A 16,912-nucleotide genomic window follows, 5' to 3' on the forward strand; every position below is an offset into this window, starting at 1 on the left:
CATCAATCAGTGGCTTCTCCTATGCACACCTGGGGATTGAACCTACAACCCAGGCATGTGCCTAATTGGGAATCAACCAGGGGCCTTTTGCTATGTGGAACAAAGCCCAACCAACTGAGCCACACCAGTCAGGACGGAACCTGATTTTTTTTTTTTTTCCCCCTTGAATCCCATTTATTTAATTAATTACAATATTTAATTTAATTTTATTTTTATTTATGTTATTTTACATTAGACACAGTATGAATTCCCCGATTCTAGCATATATTTGTTTTTTAAAGATATTGTATTTTTATTATTAATTAATGTATGCATGAAATCGAGAGTGTCCAAGAAAGCTGCTGTTATAAAAGTAAGACTTAAACTCACATCCTTATTCCTTCAAACATCATGCTCCTAACTCCACTTTATATTTCATGCCTATAAAACTTGAAGTCTAAGAAGAAAATTGCCAAAATGCATAGCTTTGCCATAATTTGATTGGAGAATAGAGCTGACCTTCAAAAAACTCAAAGGTTAGAGGCACTGACTTCCTGCTCAGTTGAAAATTTATATATCACTTTACTCCTCCATAACTTAATTACTAATAGCCACTTTTAAAAAATCACTTTGCAGGAGAAAAGGTACATAATTAGACTATTCAAATACTTTTGAATACCATTATTTTTTTGCATATCAATCAAAATTATACCTATTTTTTGTCAGATGAGCAAAAAATGTATTTTTTTGGTGTGCAACAGAATTTTAGTAATTAGTTTATGAGTGCCATGAGATGAAAAAGGTTGAGAATCACTGACTTTATAACTGCCAAGTTATACATTAAATTTTAAAAATTTTTCTTATTTTAAAATAAAAGTTCTAATATTTTATTCCTGCCCCCAAAGGATGCCTTTTCACATGCCTCTTGACGATAGCTCTCAGCTGATATATGTATCTTGGTTTTCATTATAGCATTTTCCACTCTTCATTGTAGTTGTTTCCTGACTGTAACTGTTGCTCAATCCATAGGGCACTTGTACCTCCATATCAAAGAGCACTGCTTTAGATTGCACACTCCATGGGGGGAGGAGGGAAATGTTGAATTTTTATCACTATTTAACTGCAGATTTTTTAAAGCATATTTTATTGATTATGCTATGACAGTTGTCCCAATTTTCCCCCTTTGTTCCCCTCTCCCTGGTACCCCACTTCCCTCCAGCAATCCCCCCCTTAGTTCATGTCCATGGGTCATGCATGTAAGTTCTTTGGCTTCTCCATTTCCCATACTATTCTTAGTCTCCCCCTGTCTATTCTGTACCTACAAATTATTCTTCTTAATCCTTGTACCTCTTCCTCATTATCCCCCTCCCCCCTGATAACCCTCCATGTGATCTCCATATCTATGATTCTGTTCCTGTTCTAGTTGTTTGCATAGTTTGTTGCACTGGATGAATTGCTCCATATAGTAGCACCGTTACATTCATGGATAAAATTGCGAGAAAAGCAGAACTGAAATGATTCCTCATTTAAACTCAAATAAAGTCAAAATAACTCAAAATAACTCAAAATAAACTCAAAATAATTAAAAATAAAGCAAAAGAATGCCTAGGATTCAATGCCAGTGTTCAAGGAAAATGTTTTAGTTAGCATCAGAATCAGATTCTTGGCCTCCTGTGCTGGACCCATCCCAGTCCTTATAACCAACCTATGAAAAGTGAACCCATGTTGGGTACAGTAACAAAACGCTGGAACTCTCACTTGTTCCTTTATAGCATCCATTTGGTAGTACTTCTAGAAGGGAGTGTGAATCATCTTCATTAAGTAGTTAACTATTTTCTTCCTACTTCTCTTCCTTCTGTTGTCCTTTATTTAAATGCTTACAGCATTTTTCCTTCTGCTCTTAGTTTTCATCAGTAGTCTCAAACTTCTTCCCACCACACACTTCCAAGTATATTAGAAGGTTGCTTCACTATTGCTCTTGAGAAAGAAAGTATTTAACATCCTGGGAAGTTTATTCTACTGTTACTGCATGTATAAGTGGATTAGAGATACAATAGAAAGTTTCATTAGAATGCAATTCTAATTAGACTGTAGGTTCATTTAAGGATGAAATACTATATGTGCTTAGGAAGTATTTGCATGACATGATGGAATCTGCCTCTGGTTGTAAAATATAAGCCTGTGTTTACCTCTGGACATTTGAAAGTTGACTTTTAAAATATAGGCCAAATATAAGCTAGTTTATGCTAAGGATGCCACTATGCACTCACCACAGGCATCTACGATTTTCCCTCCCTTTCCTGTGATCTTGCTTTCTTCCTTCTTTTAAGTTTGTGTTATCCTGTGACAAGGGGTTCCCACTGGGCTGGCTTGGCTTTGCTGGAGTCACATATAGAGTAAAAGCGGTTTCTTTTCCTCCCCAGGCTTTGGAGTCAATTCCACACTCTCATTGTTACTTTGCTACTATTCCTCTTCATTGCTGTTCAATAATATGTACTGAGGTTGATGTTTATTCCTGTCCTTGAAAGTGCATTTTGGTGGATATGAACTCCTTGAAGGCACTGCACATGGCTGGCCAGCCATACTGTTTTCCCAGTGACTAGCAGAACCTCTGCCAAATAGTGGGGGCTCATAATGGCCGGCTGAGTGAATGAACAGTTTGAACTATTTCTGGAATCTCTAGTCTTTTTTCTTATACTCTTTAGTACTCTAACCAGGAGCGATTGGACTATGAAAGGGAGCCTGTGACCTCAGTACTCTCTTTTTACATTTACTTCCTAGGCGATATTGTCATTCCCTTTCACAGCTTGGATTCCATCTGTACTCTGCAGACTCCAACTGTATTTCTCCAGATCAGACCTTTCTTCTAAATTCCAGGTGTATATACTTAACTGCCTATTAATGACCTCTCCGTGTGGATGTTCAAAGAGCATCTCAAGGTGAGAACAAGAAAAAACAAACTATTGATTTTCTTCCCCACACCTGCTCCTTTCATGGTCTTCCCAGCTAAGTGACAACTCCATTCATCCAGTTTCTCAAGCCAAGTGCCTTAGAGTTACATTTAGCTCCCCTCTTTCTCTACCTCCGGCATCATGCACCAACACAATCCTGCTCGTTTGATCTTCAAAGCATACCCAGAATCTGTTTACTTTTCACAGTCTTTACCAAACTATGAGTTTAAGTCACTGCTAGTCATCCAGAATTTTGTAATAGCCCTGTAACTGGACTTTTACTTTTGCTTTTGTCTCCTGAAATCTATTTCCAACCTGGCCACCTGAGTGATCCTCTTAAAACCAAAGCTAGATCATGTCACCTGTTTGCTTAACACCATCTACCACCCTCTCATCTCAGTAAGAGTACAAATCAAAACCTTTACAATGGTCAGTATAGTCCTTCATGACTTAGCGCCTTACCATTTCTCTGACCTTCTAAAGCTACTATGTCTTGCACCCACAATGGCCTCCTTCTTATTCCTTCAGTACGCAAAGCACTAGACTTGCTTCCAGGCCTGTGTACTTAATCTTTCCCAATGCACAGAATACTCCAGTCCAGAAAGCTCCAAGGCTTATGTCCATGCTTCATTTTGATCTCTATAAATGTCATCATCTTAAAGTCTTCCTTGATCATTCTTTAAATTCGTAACATCTCCATTTTTGCCTCCACATTTAGGAACTCTTTTACTCTGCTTTATTTTACTCCTTAGCACTGTCAATATAAGACTCAATATAAGAACTGTCCAAACCCACAGGGAAGTTTTGTGAGTCTATTTGACCAGAAAGCACAATCTCAACATATTGAGAAAACTGCCAGGAAATGGCAGTTTTGCGTATTATTTTATACATTACAGTCAAAAGAGGAGGCATAAGTAGGTTATGAAATCCATTGGTGATATAGATTAGGGAGGCAGGTGGGAGGAAGCAAAGTGGGGAAACCTCTGGGACTGGATAAAAACTAAAATGATAGATATATACTTCTTTTACACAGGTGGGTATAGAATAGTTAACAATTCACATGATAGAAACAACAAAGAGGAGATGTGTGGTCTCCCCCTGCTGTGGTGTCTGTGCTTTGAGGGGCCCAGAGAAGAGAAATCCAGCACTCCAAAGGTACGCTATCATGGATGCAAGAAGACAATGGGCAGGCTCAGCTAACACATTGAGTATTGCATAGAAATCTCTTAAGACATACGCCAGGGTCGAATGACCAAAATACAATGTAACTGCAGTGCTTTATGGGTTCGTGCAATTATATAGTTTTTCGTAGATTGACCTGCATGGTTTCCACCAATGAGATCGCTTCATTCGAAGTGGACAAGACAGTGTGTTGACATCTAAAGTCCATAACAGATGGCGCGTGAAAAACGAGACAACTCGTGAGCGTTATGAAATGTGTTAAGGTCAAGACCGACCTTTGTTACGGAAAATCACCAGCTAGGACATGACTATCCTCCATGAACTACTTCTTTTTGGAGAGTTTTCATTTCAGGCCATCCTATGTTGTTATGTTAGATCTCTAAGTTTGTAAGGCTGCCACATAGGCCTCCCCTGAGCTTGTCAGGTGTCTCATGGGGCCCCTTTTCTTCGGCAGCACTTATCACTGCCTGACGTCCTATAGGTCTGTTTACTTTTAGTATTTGTTTGTCACCCCATCCCTAACATAAGTTTACTGAGAGCACAGACTTTGTTCTGTTCACCACTGTATCCCCAGCACTTTGAGCACTGCCTGGCACCTGGTAAGAGCTCAATAAATATTTACGCGATGATTAAATGAAAGAACACATGAGTGAAAAAACTGAAATGAAAATCAGTAAGATATATGATTTTACTAGATACACCTTGGCCACAAACTTAGTCTAAGAAGAAGAAACTACCAAGTACAATAATTTAAAAATGCTTATCTATAGGTATTATTTTTCTGCACCCAATTAAAGTCAAAATAATAGGCTTTCCTTTCATTTTTCTGAAATGTTAAAATCTGAAAAATTAACATGGTCCAAAGAATATTTAACAGTTAAAAAAATATTTTGATTGCACTGTTACAGTTGTCCCAGTTCCCCTCTTTGTTCCCCCAGAATATTTAACATTTTTAAAGTTCTATAAAAGAAGGACTATGACTACAGTTATTATGAAGAAGAAATGCTATTGTTTTAAATTGGTATGAATTGGGGATATCTCACTCTTCTATACACGTAACAATTATCTTGAATGTTATGCACTCTCTCTTAAAATAGAAACTGCCATGATATTTATTTCAAGATGAATTAAATTTTGTACCAATTATTTCTCTTTTTCTTACTTATAGATTTCTTAGGCCTTTCCCAATACCGTAAGGCTTTCAGCACCGCAATGGGACGGCAGGGGTTAAGCGGCACACCCAAGGCTTCAACGCTGGTTAGCACAGAATGAAGACTGAATGCAGGCCTCAGTGGTCAACTTCTTCAAAGCTTAGCTATGTTAAAGATAAGATGCTAAACCAGGACAGATTCCCTTTTTTTTTTATATATTTCTTTTTTATTGTTTTAATTTAATCTTTATTGTATTTTTTTAACCATTACCATTTAGTCCCCTGTGCTCCCCCCACAGCAGCCACCACATTATTGTCCATGTCCATGAGCAGGACAGATTCTCAATGTGTCTTTTCCTTTGCTGATTATCAAAAATAAGTTTCATAATTTTCATTCTATAACATATTAAAAGCTAAAGATTTCTGGGAAGTAGACAAAAGCAAATGCTAACCGAACTTCTAGCTAAAAGTCTGCAATTGACAAAGAGGAGCTGTGTGGTTTTGTTGTTGAGGCGTGTGTTCTGGTTAAGCAGTGTATTCTATAAATGCTCTATATGATTTTGGAATTGATGATATCATACAGGATATACTTTGGCTAATTCTATCATTTATAAAACAAGCTCTCCAAATATTAACTGCAGTGATTTAGTCATGTGAAGTTTTAGTTATATGCATAATTTGTCATAAAAGACCTTGCTTTCTGTGTACCTGCAATATTAGACCTGCCCTTACATGTCTGGTAATACATGTAAAAGACTGGTAATACAATTTTTTTTATAACCTCAACTTTACCTTTTGCTGCTAGTGACTGTGGCATTGTAAGGCTCATGAAATCCTACAAGTGTGTTGCAGTTCAATTACTTTTGCAAATTATTGCTTGACATCTGAGTATGAACCATGTCGTCTCCTACCCCACCCAATTCGTATATTCCCTAATGTCAGGTTCACTCAGTCAATTCCATTTAATAGCATTACAGGCTAAATAGCATTACAGTATTATCTTCTAATCTGAATGACCAAATGACACACTGCCCTCTATCAGATGTACTTCAACAGAATAAGCTCAGGTATAAAACTTAAAAAGCTGTCAGATAAATACTCTAAATGCATAAAATTGAGGCAATTTTGGGCTGCTTAAAGTCTACAAAACAAATAGTACGTTATTACTTTACATTTTGCTGATCAGTAAGATTGACTTCTCCCATAGTATTAATCTATATCTAATCTTTAAATTTTTCTTTCCACCTCTTCCCACCCTTTTTACTTCTCTGAATGTTACCAGGAAAGAATGTTTCTTTCCTATTCTCATAACCAGAGCACTCTGTGTAGGCCTTTGTTTTATCACTTATAATATTAACTTTGTAATTATTTGCTTATACTTCTCTTCCTCCACTCAAGGCCAGAAAGTGTATCATTCATCCATCTTTGCTTCTTTACCATTGTGCTATGCTAGATACATAGTAGGCATTCAATAAAAATTTATTAAGCTAAATTCTCAAAGGGTGATTTACTTTCTTTACGATAAAGAAAGCAAATTAAGACATAGTAGGCTGTTTCAGGATATTCAAGAAAGACTTTTATAGCCCCAAATGTACTTCATCGATTCAATATGCTTTGATAACATGGTAGGCAGCTTCTGAATGTGATCCCTGGCACCTGCTATTCACGTCCATGGGCTGGATCTATTGACTTTTCTCCTAAAGGATAGAAAGAACATGGTAAAAACAATGGAATGACAATTCCAAGATTAGGTTAGATAGGAAGTGACTTCTGTGCTACTGGCATTCTCTGTTTAGCTTCTTGGCTTGGATGCTTTGATAAAGCAAGGTACCTTGATGGAGATGCTGGCCTCTGGCTAATAGCTAGTGACTCAGGCTCCCAGCGTGACAGCCCACAAGGGGGCTGAATCCTGCCAATGACCACATGAGTGAGCATGGAAGTGAACTTCCCCAATAAAGCCTTGGGATGGCTCCAAGCCCTAGCTGGTATTTGATTGCCATCTCTGAGAAACACTGAAGCAGAGAATAGCTAACACAGATGGCATCAACAGTTTTACTTTTTAAAAGATAATCAGAGACTGAAGAATTGAAATAGTTTATTTACTTGTCAGAACAATCAAGGTATATCTAGTATTTTGATAACTATGTCAATATTTCAGATATAAGAATTTGTCTTTCCCAGTATGGTTTTCTCGTATCACAGAAAAACATTTACACATATGGGGATAGCTTGACAAACTTCAAAAGGAGGCAGTAGAGATCAAGGCAGACCACTCTGCAAACAAATTAGGCTGCTGCTTCACAGAACGAGGGCTTATTGGGAAGAGACCCTCATTTCCAATCTATCAATAGACATTTTCTCAACTCAAAGAGCTAGTCAGGTGCCTCAAATTTTCATTTTATTTATTACTTTAAATTAAGGCATTGCAGGTAACTGTTAAAACCCCAACATAAAAACAAACACAAGCATTATATGGGAAGAATAATGCATTGTACTTTTCAGTCACTAATGGGTAGACCCAATTAGTTTACTGGATAAGCCAATTAAGAAGTAACAAAGTTCTGAAAGTGTGAAAGCCTAGAACATTGGGATGTGGTTACATAATCAAGAAAAATTCCCACAGACTTGGGATAAATGGTGCCACAGTGGATATATAGGACAATTATAAAAGGGACAAAACTAATACTCAGGAACTATACATGACTGCTCTATTCACTTTTTAAATTATCCTGGACACCTAGCAGGGTATCTAGAAGTCAGTGGGTGGTAAGTATATGTTTACTGAATATTCTTTGGATACTTGCTATGTCCGAGGAATTTAGACAATTAAGCTACAGTACTTGGTAAAAGTCATGTGTGAAAGAGCTTTCTAATGTGAGGTGAGAGGCAAAGGTGAGTCACAGGTAAGGTTGATCAGGAGTACAGGATTTCTTCAGTGTGTTCATGGTGATACTTTCTATCTGCTCTGGCTTCTGCAAAGAAGCTCTAGCTTTGAGGAGTTTTCTGCCAGTGCTACATATTTTATCTTTTATATAAAACTATGAGAAGGCTCGTCCATTATGACTCCCCAATCCAACTATAGAAACCTACTCCTCCAAAATTGCACCATTACCACTTTAAGAATGTTGCTCTTGGAAAACAATTATATTCATGTGCTCAACATTATCCTGCTATTTGTGAGGTTTTCCACCACCCAGAAGCCAAGGAAATACTGACTCAAACTCAGGAATGTGTGCTGAGCCCAAGGACCAGAGGTATGTGAGAAGGTGGTAGGACAATGGCAAGGAACACATTCACCTTAGTCTGATGCTCAGGGAGGCCAGTGTGAGATATATGATACAGAACTGTTCCAGGGTTGGTGTGGGTTCTCAGGAATTTGAGGCACACAGGGCCCTTGGCCCTGGCCCCAGCACCACCTTGCAGTCCTCCACACAGTTTAGGAAACAGAACATGTCTTTGGCCTTGTCCCAGTGTAAGAATGGTCATGGCTGGAGCTAGAGAACCAGGTCTTCCCTGGTTAGAATGATGGATACTTTTCCACAATCAGAGTTTCACTGAAGTGCACTGGAGAAAAATCTATATACCCAGAATATAAATTTAATACTCTACCAAAAAATGAAGAGGCAACCTCTACCCAAATGAATTTGAAGCAGAGTAGAACTGCTAAAATATTTGCACTAAATAAGTTTTTATCTATTTATGTTCATTGCTGTTTTAGATAGTGTAGCTCAGGTTTTGTTTTTTGTTTTTTTTCAAGATCTCCATAAAATCTGAGGTTATGTCCTGGTCTGGCCCTCCCAATGGTTATTGAAAGTCAGTTCCTGGACCAACTGTCCACTGATATGGGATGGAGTATGGCATTGTTAATATTGGGTTGGCCAAAAATTGCATTTGTTTTTTCCCATAAGATGGCTCTAGTAGTGCTTAGTTGTCTTTAACTTCATTCATAGGAGTTTTGTTAGAGTGTATTGTGACAGTTGTCATATCAACATGAATTAAAAAAAAAAAACTTAACAATATTGGTGAATTTTTGTATAGTCATTTTAACATTGAAGATGGAAGAAAATATGCAATATTTTCGGTGTATTATGCTTTATTATTTCAAGAAAGGCAAAAATGCAACCAAAATGCAAAAAAAAAAAAAGAAAGAAAGAAAGAAAAAAAGATTTTGTAGTGTATGGAGAAGGTGCTGTGACGGATCGAAAGTGTCAAAAGTGGTTTGGGAAGTTTCGTGCTGGAGATTTCTCGCTGGATAATACCCCATGGTCAGGTAAACCAAATGAAATTGATGGCAATCAAATCAAGACATTAATGAAGAGCAATCAATGTTATACCATGCAGGAGATAGCAGGTATACTCAAAATACCAAATCAATAAAGTTATTGGTGAAAATGAAAAATGTGTCTTTTATTTTACAGGAAAAAAAAACATGTGGACTTTTTGGCCAACCCAATACCATTTAAATTCCTACATCCCAGTTCTGGTGTAAGTAATATCTTTGGTGTGGCTTTACCCTTAGCTCCTACTGTGATGGACAGATTATGGCTAGAACTCTGCTTTATGTTTCTAGATATCACAAGTAATTGAGTGAGTAAACTGCACTGTAGGGAATACAGAGACGAACGGGCATGGGGCCTCTAGGAACTTCCATTAGGGAAATGTAAACAGCATGTTTAAGACAAGAAGGGACAAAGGATTGTAGAGGGTTTAGTCTACTTTTGTCCTTGATGGTTGGGGAAACTGAGGCCTAGCCTCAAGGATTCCCCACTCAAGTTATTTCAAATAATCCCTCTGGGACTTCTGGGCTATGAGCTCCTCAAGAACAGAGCATAGCTTCCTACCTCGTCAATGTCCCCAGGTTTCATGCACTGCCAGGTACAGGGTGGGCACACATTAAATGACTCTTGACCTCAGTATCTTCCATACAGAATATGCTTCATGATATTTTTCCTCATTCAACAGGTATTTATTTAGTTTCTACTATGTGGCAAGCACTGTTCTAGGCACTTAGGAGATCAGGGACTGAAACAAATAAAAATTCCTGCCCTTCCAGAGTTGCAATATATTACATTCTAGTTTGATATCTAGATAGTATAGGTATATATTAGGGTAATGGTGAGTGTCTCTGCTTCTAGCTTTAGTTCTTCTGTACTTTTATTGCTAAAGAAATACATGATTGCTAAACAAGTTTCAGATACCTCCCTTTTAACTTTTTCTCTTAAACTTGACTCCAAATACATCTGAGCTTCATATAAAATTTTTGAAACTTCAGGGAACTGTTTAGACAAAGACATAAGAGTGATTAAAGTACATGAAATATTGGGAGCTGGTGAATGGCCCATGTGGCTAGAATGTGGAGCTTGCGGGACTGGTTAGCTGGAAATTAGGCAGGGAGTTAGCTTGAGATTAGGGTAGAGGGCCTTGGGAGAAGCCGTTTAGTTTTGGGGTAACTGAGGATGTTTTGAGATTTTTGAGGAAGAAAACATGTAAAATCTCACCTATGTTAGGAAGGTTCCCCTGGCAGCAGTGAGCATGAACCAGATGGGGTAAGACGTATGAGGAGAATCTTACACAAAGTCTGTAATGAAATGATGGCCCTAGAGCAAGACAGAAAAAAAGTGAGAAGAGGAGCCCTTGCTGGTATGGATCAGTTGGTTGGAACATTGTCCTGTACACAAAAAGGTTGGGAGTTCAATTCCAGGTCAGGACACACACCTAGGTTGCAGGTTTACCTCCTGGTCGAGGCATTAATGGGACCCAACCCATAGATGTTTCTCTCCCTCCCTCTCCCCCCTCCCTCCCTCTCTCTCTCTTCCCTTCTCCCTTCCTCTCTCTCTAAAAATCAATAAACATATTTTTAAAAATGAGAAGAGGAAAAAGAAACTGCAGAAGTAGAAACAACAGAATAACGTGACTGATGAAGGAGAGAATTTGTGAAGGTAATAGAGAAGTATCTTGGAGATTGTTGGTGACGTTAAAATGCAGGACAATGAGCAGGCTTTTTGATTGATGGATGTGTGTGTTATGATTCATTTCTGGGCATTGTACTAGTTATCTAGAACAGCATATTGTTTATGCCAAGTAATTATATTCAGTTCAACTCAACACATTTCCTATCACTTCCCAAATGTTAGAGATCAAACAAAGGTAAGACAAATTCTGCCTTAAATAACTTTCAGTCTGATGAAGTAAAAATACACGAACACAAACAATTATAAAATGTTAAATACAACATTTTGTAAGAGGGGTACAGAAGCCATCAAGATCTGAAGAAAGAAAAGATTATAGTCCTTAAGGGGCAAGCTGGAATGGTTAGAATAAAATAGGAAAACAATTTTTTAAATTAAAAATATTTTTAAATGCCAGAAATATCCATTGAAATAATTAAATTCAGAAATATCTAACAAATATTGACTCAGCGTGCACCCAAGTGTAATGAATATATTATGAAAATCAGGGTGAATTCCTTTCCAGTGGATGGCACAAAATGTATGCATGAAAATCCACACGTATAAGCAGCTAAGAAAAAGATTGATAAAGACAGTTTGGGATATTTCAACTTAATGTAGTCTGTATCTGTAAACTAGAGATAGGCACACATTGGTGATTTCTCGCTACTGTTCCCGAATACTTGGAAATATGACAGTGAAGGCTATCTTGGCCGCGGCCCAGTTCCTACGCAATGAGGGCAGCCTCTTTCAGCACTGTAGTGGACATTGTAAGCACTTGTGCAAACCTCTTTTAAGGTTCCTAGGTATTTCCTGGTACTGTTTTTCTGAGTTTATTTGATAAAAACAAATACGAATTTTCTCCTAGACTGTCAGTAGTAAATTCTTCAGAAAGGGGTGTGTGATAACCAGGCTGTCTTATGTGATAACTTGGTGTCTCTCACCTTCCCCGTGCATAGGTGTCTCTGGAAGTTTATGCATTATTGAGTCTGGTACAGTCACAAATACTAGTGTCTTTTAAATATTTTCTTAAAATATTAAGCCATTGCCTCAGAGGAGGCAAACACTTCAGTGAGTATCAAGTATTACATCAGTTCCTGCTCTTTCTGAGCGGGCATGTAAGTTTCAAACTATGTGCTTTCTCCTCCTCTTGTCCTCATTCCTTTGTGTAGTTTCCCATTTTCTTTGTATAATAACAAGTTGCTTCTGGTGTTTCAGCTGGGCAATATTTTTTTTCACATATCTAGTATCAGAAGATTTAGGAGCGTTGTCTATAATTCTATTGGCTTTTTTTCTTTGTTGTAGATAATAAACTTTGTTTTATTTTTCAGACTTTGGTTTTTCTTTTTAATCATTCCGAGGCTGGCTTCAAATGGCACATTGATCAAAAATACAGACTTAGATCCAGCTCTCCAATTCTGTATTCTCTTATTAGAGATAACAAGTCATTGTTTAAAATTTGAGTGTTACTTGACCACCAGAAAGGAGCTGTACTGTCTTTTACCTTTTGTCTCAGGGCTAGGAGGGCTATCAGAACCAGCATCAGACTTCCCAGTATCTCTTAGCCAAAGCCTTTATTGGGTCTCAGGAAGGTGCTAAAAGTGGCCTCAGCCAAGGATCATGCTCAGGTCTCCTCAGCAGGGAGTGCTAATTTTGTCTTTTTTTTTTTTAGGAGAGAGAGGGAGGGAAGGAGGGAGGGAGGGAGAAAAAAAAACCCATCAGTGTCAGACAGAAGCATTTCCCAGGCATGCCCCCCTACCCCAAACCAGAGACCAAACCCAAATCCTAGGCATGTGCCCTGACCAGGAATTGATCTTTTGCTTTGCGTGACAACACTCAACCAACTGAGCCACCTGGATCAGGGCTTAAATCTGCTTTTATATACACAGTGGTTCCAGCTGTTTGTGTTGACCGTCTGTATATTTAAAAAAAATCCTGCTGTCTTTTTGTATGTGTTTTTGTTTATAAAAGTAATACAGATTTATTGTAGAAAACTTGAATTGTAGATTGCTAAAATTTGAAGAAAATAATCCAAACTACCCATCATATCAAGTAAACTTTAAATATTAATAAAACTATTAATGTTTTATTTTATTACCTTCCTGTCTTTTTTGTTTGTTTACAAGAACATAATTTATACATTAGTTATATATACACACATACATATATACATACATGTATGCATACATATACACACATCTGTGTGTATATATATTCCCAGAATACATATTTATATACACATATATATGTACATACATACATAATCTAGGGAGATTATATATATAGTTTCTCACTTTAATTTTGCTTGACAGATTTTGTGGTTTTTTTACTTGAACAATGAATCCTTTGCACCTGAGTTACCGCCTTTGGAGGTGTCTTTGGTTCCCTATGTTACACATTTACTCAAAGATAATAACAACAACAAAATCCTGTGTCCAGTCATCATGAGACCTTTGGCCTCATTTCATTAATACAGCAAATGCCCAGGAGGGGAAATTACACCGCTTGTCCAAAACTGATGAGAGTGTCTTAGTGCACATGCTTTTACTTTTAACAGCCTAGTGAATATAATTTGATTACTCTTATGCAAGGCAGGATAGAAATGAGTGGTCCTAGATTGTGCCAGGAGCTGTGAGTTTCATAAAAAACTTAAGCCTGACCTGTGGCCACTCCTGTAAACGTACCCATACAATCATCTGTGCAGGCCTTAAAAATGATTTTCAGCAAATTTATCATCAATTGATCATAAGCTCAGCATCCTTAATTGCTGCAGGCATATTTATATAAATGCAATGCTCTCTAGGGTTCCTGATTGACTGCAGCTATGCGTGGGGACAAGTACATTTAGGAATTGTGAATTAAGAGAGGGAATCACCCACCGTCTCCTCCACATTTTTTTCTTTTTTGAAACTGCATATGGCCACTTCAGTGGAGCCGAGACCTGAAACTTCAACTGGGTAATTGTGTTTCTAGAAACCACACGTAAGCAGCCACTATGATAAGTTCTTATCAGGTTCAACTGGAAGGAGAGAAATAGTATTTCTGAGCTTTACTGACATCTGTTGAATTCACTAAGAAAGGTGGGTCAATAATTAGAGACAAATATCTGAAAATTCAGGAGATTCCATTTCTGTCCTAGTTCCTTGGAACAGCCTAAGTGGCTGAAACTGTCAGCTCCCACCATTTCCAAATCCATACCTCATGTCAACTCAGTTGCCAATTGTAGGCATTGTATACTTTCACAGTTAATTTAGACAGAAAAGCTTGTGTGTGTTTTCAAATTTCTTGTGTTAATCACTTCTGTTTTTCTGTGTAGTGTTGGCTCAAAGTGCTTCAATTTCTGACAAAGAAAGGTGCTGTAACAAAAAATAGCAAATATCAATGTTTCCTAAATCTGTGGATTTTCTGGGTCAGAATGCCTTACTGGAGTTTGAAGTTGCAACCTGCTCCTTGCACTATGATTAACCAGGGTGGGCCAAAAGATGAAGGCATGAGCATTTCAGTCTAGGGGCACCTACAGCATATGGATTTCAGAGCATTTTCACTTCAGAAGGTTCTAAAGAAGAGTAGCAATAACAAACTATTAACCAATAATAATAACTAAATTAATTGAAATATTTCTGAGAATTCTTCCCAAAGAACCACATGATAGGGTAGTTGTTTTATTTATTTATTTATTTATTTATTTTTAAAAGGAGGGCTTGTTTTTGCTCTTACTGTATATCTTAGCCTAGGTCCTCCAGAAAGTAGAGACTCTAGTAATAAAGAGAAGTAAGGCAAGGAGAATTGTGAAGCAATGCAGTGGTTCCTCACAGGCTACTATTTCACAACAAACTGTGAAGAGACTCTGCAAGTAGCTGGGTGGGGTGGGCATGTTCAACAGGCTGGGTTTATCTGGAGGAGTTTCATGGGAGAACTGGGCTTCTGATTGGTCCACAGAAGGGACATGGTAGGGGAATTTTCTTCTCAGTACTACTTATCTCATTTCTTATAAATTAAGGTTTACTCCATTAGTCTTTATGTCTTTATTGATTAAGGATTCCCACCCTCAGCCCCCCAACACTTGCTGCGACACACACACACTGCTGGGTTGGCTCCTCAATGGCTACCCAAAAGCCAAATTCCATACTCCAAAGTTTGGTGCTTTGAGCCTGACGGTAGAGGCAAACCTGGTGGGTGGTTTCAGCCTAGAGAAAGGAAAAAAAAGGAAACAATTAAGAAACTCAGAGGAGGCAAACAGGGCCTGTTCCTTATGGAAACTAGAAGAGGACACAGTCACAGGCTGCTCCTGACTACAGCAGGCACTCTGGACAATCTCAGAAATGATTTATAGCTGAAGGACTCTGAGAAACCTTTTAACTTAGACCCCAGTGGAGAAGCCAGATCCGTGAAGACACATTCAATCTAGGAGTATTTAGCCTCAGCAAAGTCAGGTCAGCCTGCAGCTACTGAGTGCCATAGTCTCTTCTCAGATGTTCTGAACATCAGTAACTGCTGGCTGGAGAGACACCCTGAACCGCAGGCAGTTGCTATTGCAGCCCTGTTTGCAATAGCAAAAAGCTGGAAACAATCTGTGCAGATAAATTAAACAAGAGAATTCTATCCAAGGGTTGAAAAAAAAGAATGAGGCATCTCTTAATAATCTGACACAAGAATGTATTTGTCTTTTAAAATAAATTTAAAAAGGACATGTGTTATGAGATTGCATTGCGGGGGAGGGGGCAGAGATAATGTTATATATGCTAGTACCTGCATTAAAAATTTCTCTAAGGACACAGGAAAACCAGCTGAAAGATATCATCAGCATGAAAGCTCTCAGGAGAGAAACCATGGGGAGATCTTTACTATCATGCACATCTATACTATTTGAGTATTTTTTAATGCACACATTACTTTTTAAATGAAAAGAAAAAGTAAAATAAAACATTGTTTCTATAGTTAACAATACAGTATTATACACCTAATTTATTTGTTGGGTATATCTCATGTGTTCTTACTACAATAAATTGAAACATTTAAAAAAGTAAAATGAAAAAGAATATGTGAAACATGCTTGAGGTAGAAACTGTTAAAAATATAAAAAGTGTAAGAAGAGTTCTATTTCCCCAAATCCCTTGCCAAGACCTGCTGTCTCTGTTAACTGGGGACAGCCACAGTTAATATTTTGTGCTGTTCCTTCTATTTAGTATACTTTCTGTGCACGTACATTCATAATTATAATTTTAATTTGGATGAGATCATATGTATGTATAGTGTAGGGTAAGTGGAGGCAGTCTGGCTTCCTCACCCAGGTGCCTGGGTAGCTCAGGGAAGCAGTTTCTCACAACCTTGGAGGGGTCTGAAAAAGTGGTGTTCTCATAGCCTTGAGACTGGGTCTCACAGCCTTGACTCTGGGTCCAATAAACGGTTCCCATAACACGGAGTTGGCTCGCATTGCAGCTCATGCTATGTTACTTAACTTTTTGGCCTGAGGCCAGCTTTGTTTGTGCTAGTATTTACGGCAGTAGGGGCTTCTAATTATGACTGAGTGTGCAGATATAGACACACGGGGGGGATGCAAGGGCCCACACTGGGTGCCATGCAGAGACAACAGATGACATGCCGTGTGACATGCGGCTTGCAGCGTGCTTGGGTCGTCCACCGTTGAATAAAGGCATGTCAGACATCTCCACAGCGCCGTGAACATTCTTCTGTCTGCAGGA

Source organism: Pteronotus mesoamericanus, unplaced genomic scaffold (genome assembly GCF_021234165.1).
Source record: "Pteronotus mesoamericanus isolate MK-2021 breed Mesoamerican mustached bat unplaced genomic scaffold, CSHL_Meso_final contig_20, whole genome shotgun sequence".
NCBI classification, from domain to species: Eukaryota; Metazoa; Chordata; class Mammalia; order Chiroptera; family Mormoopidae; genus Pteronotus; species Pteronotus mesoamericanus.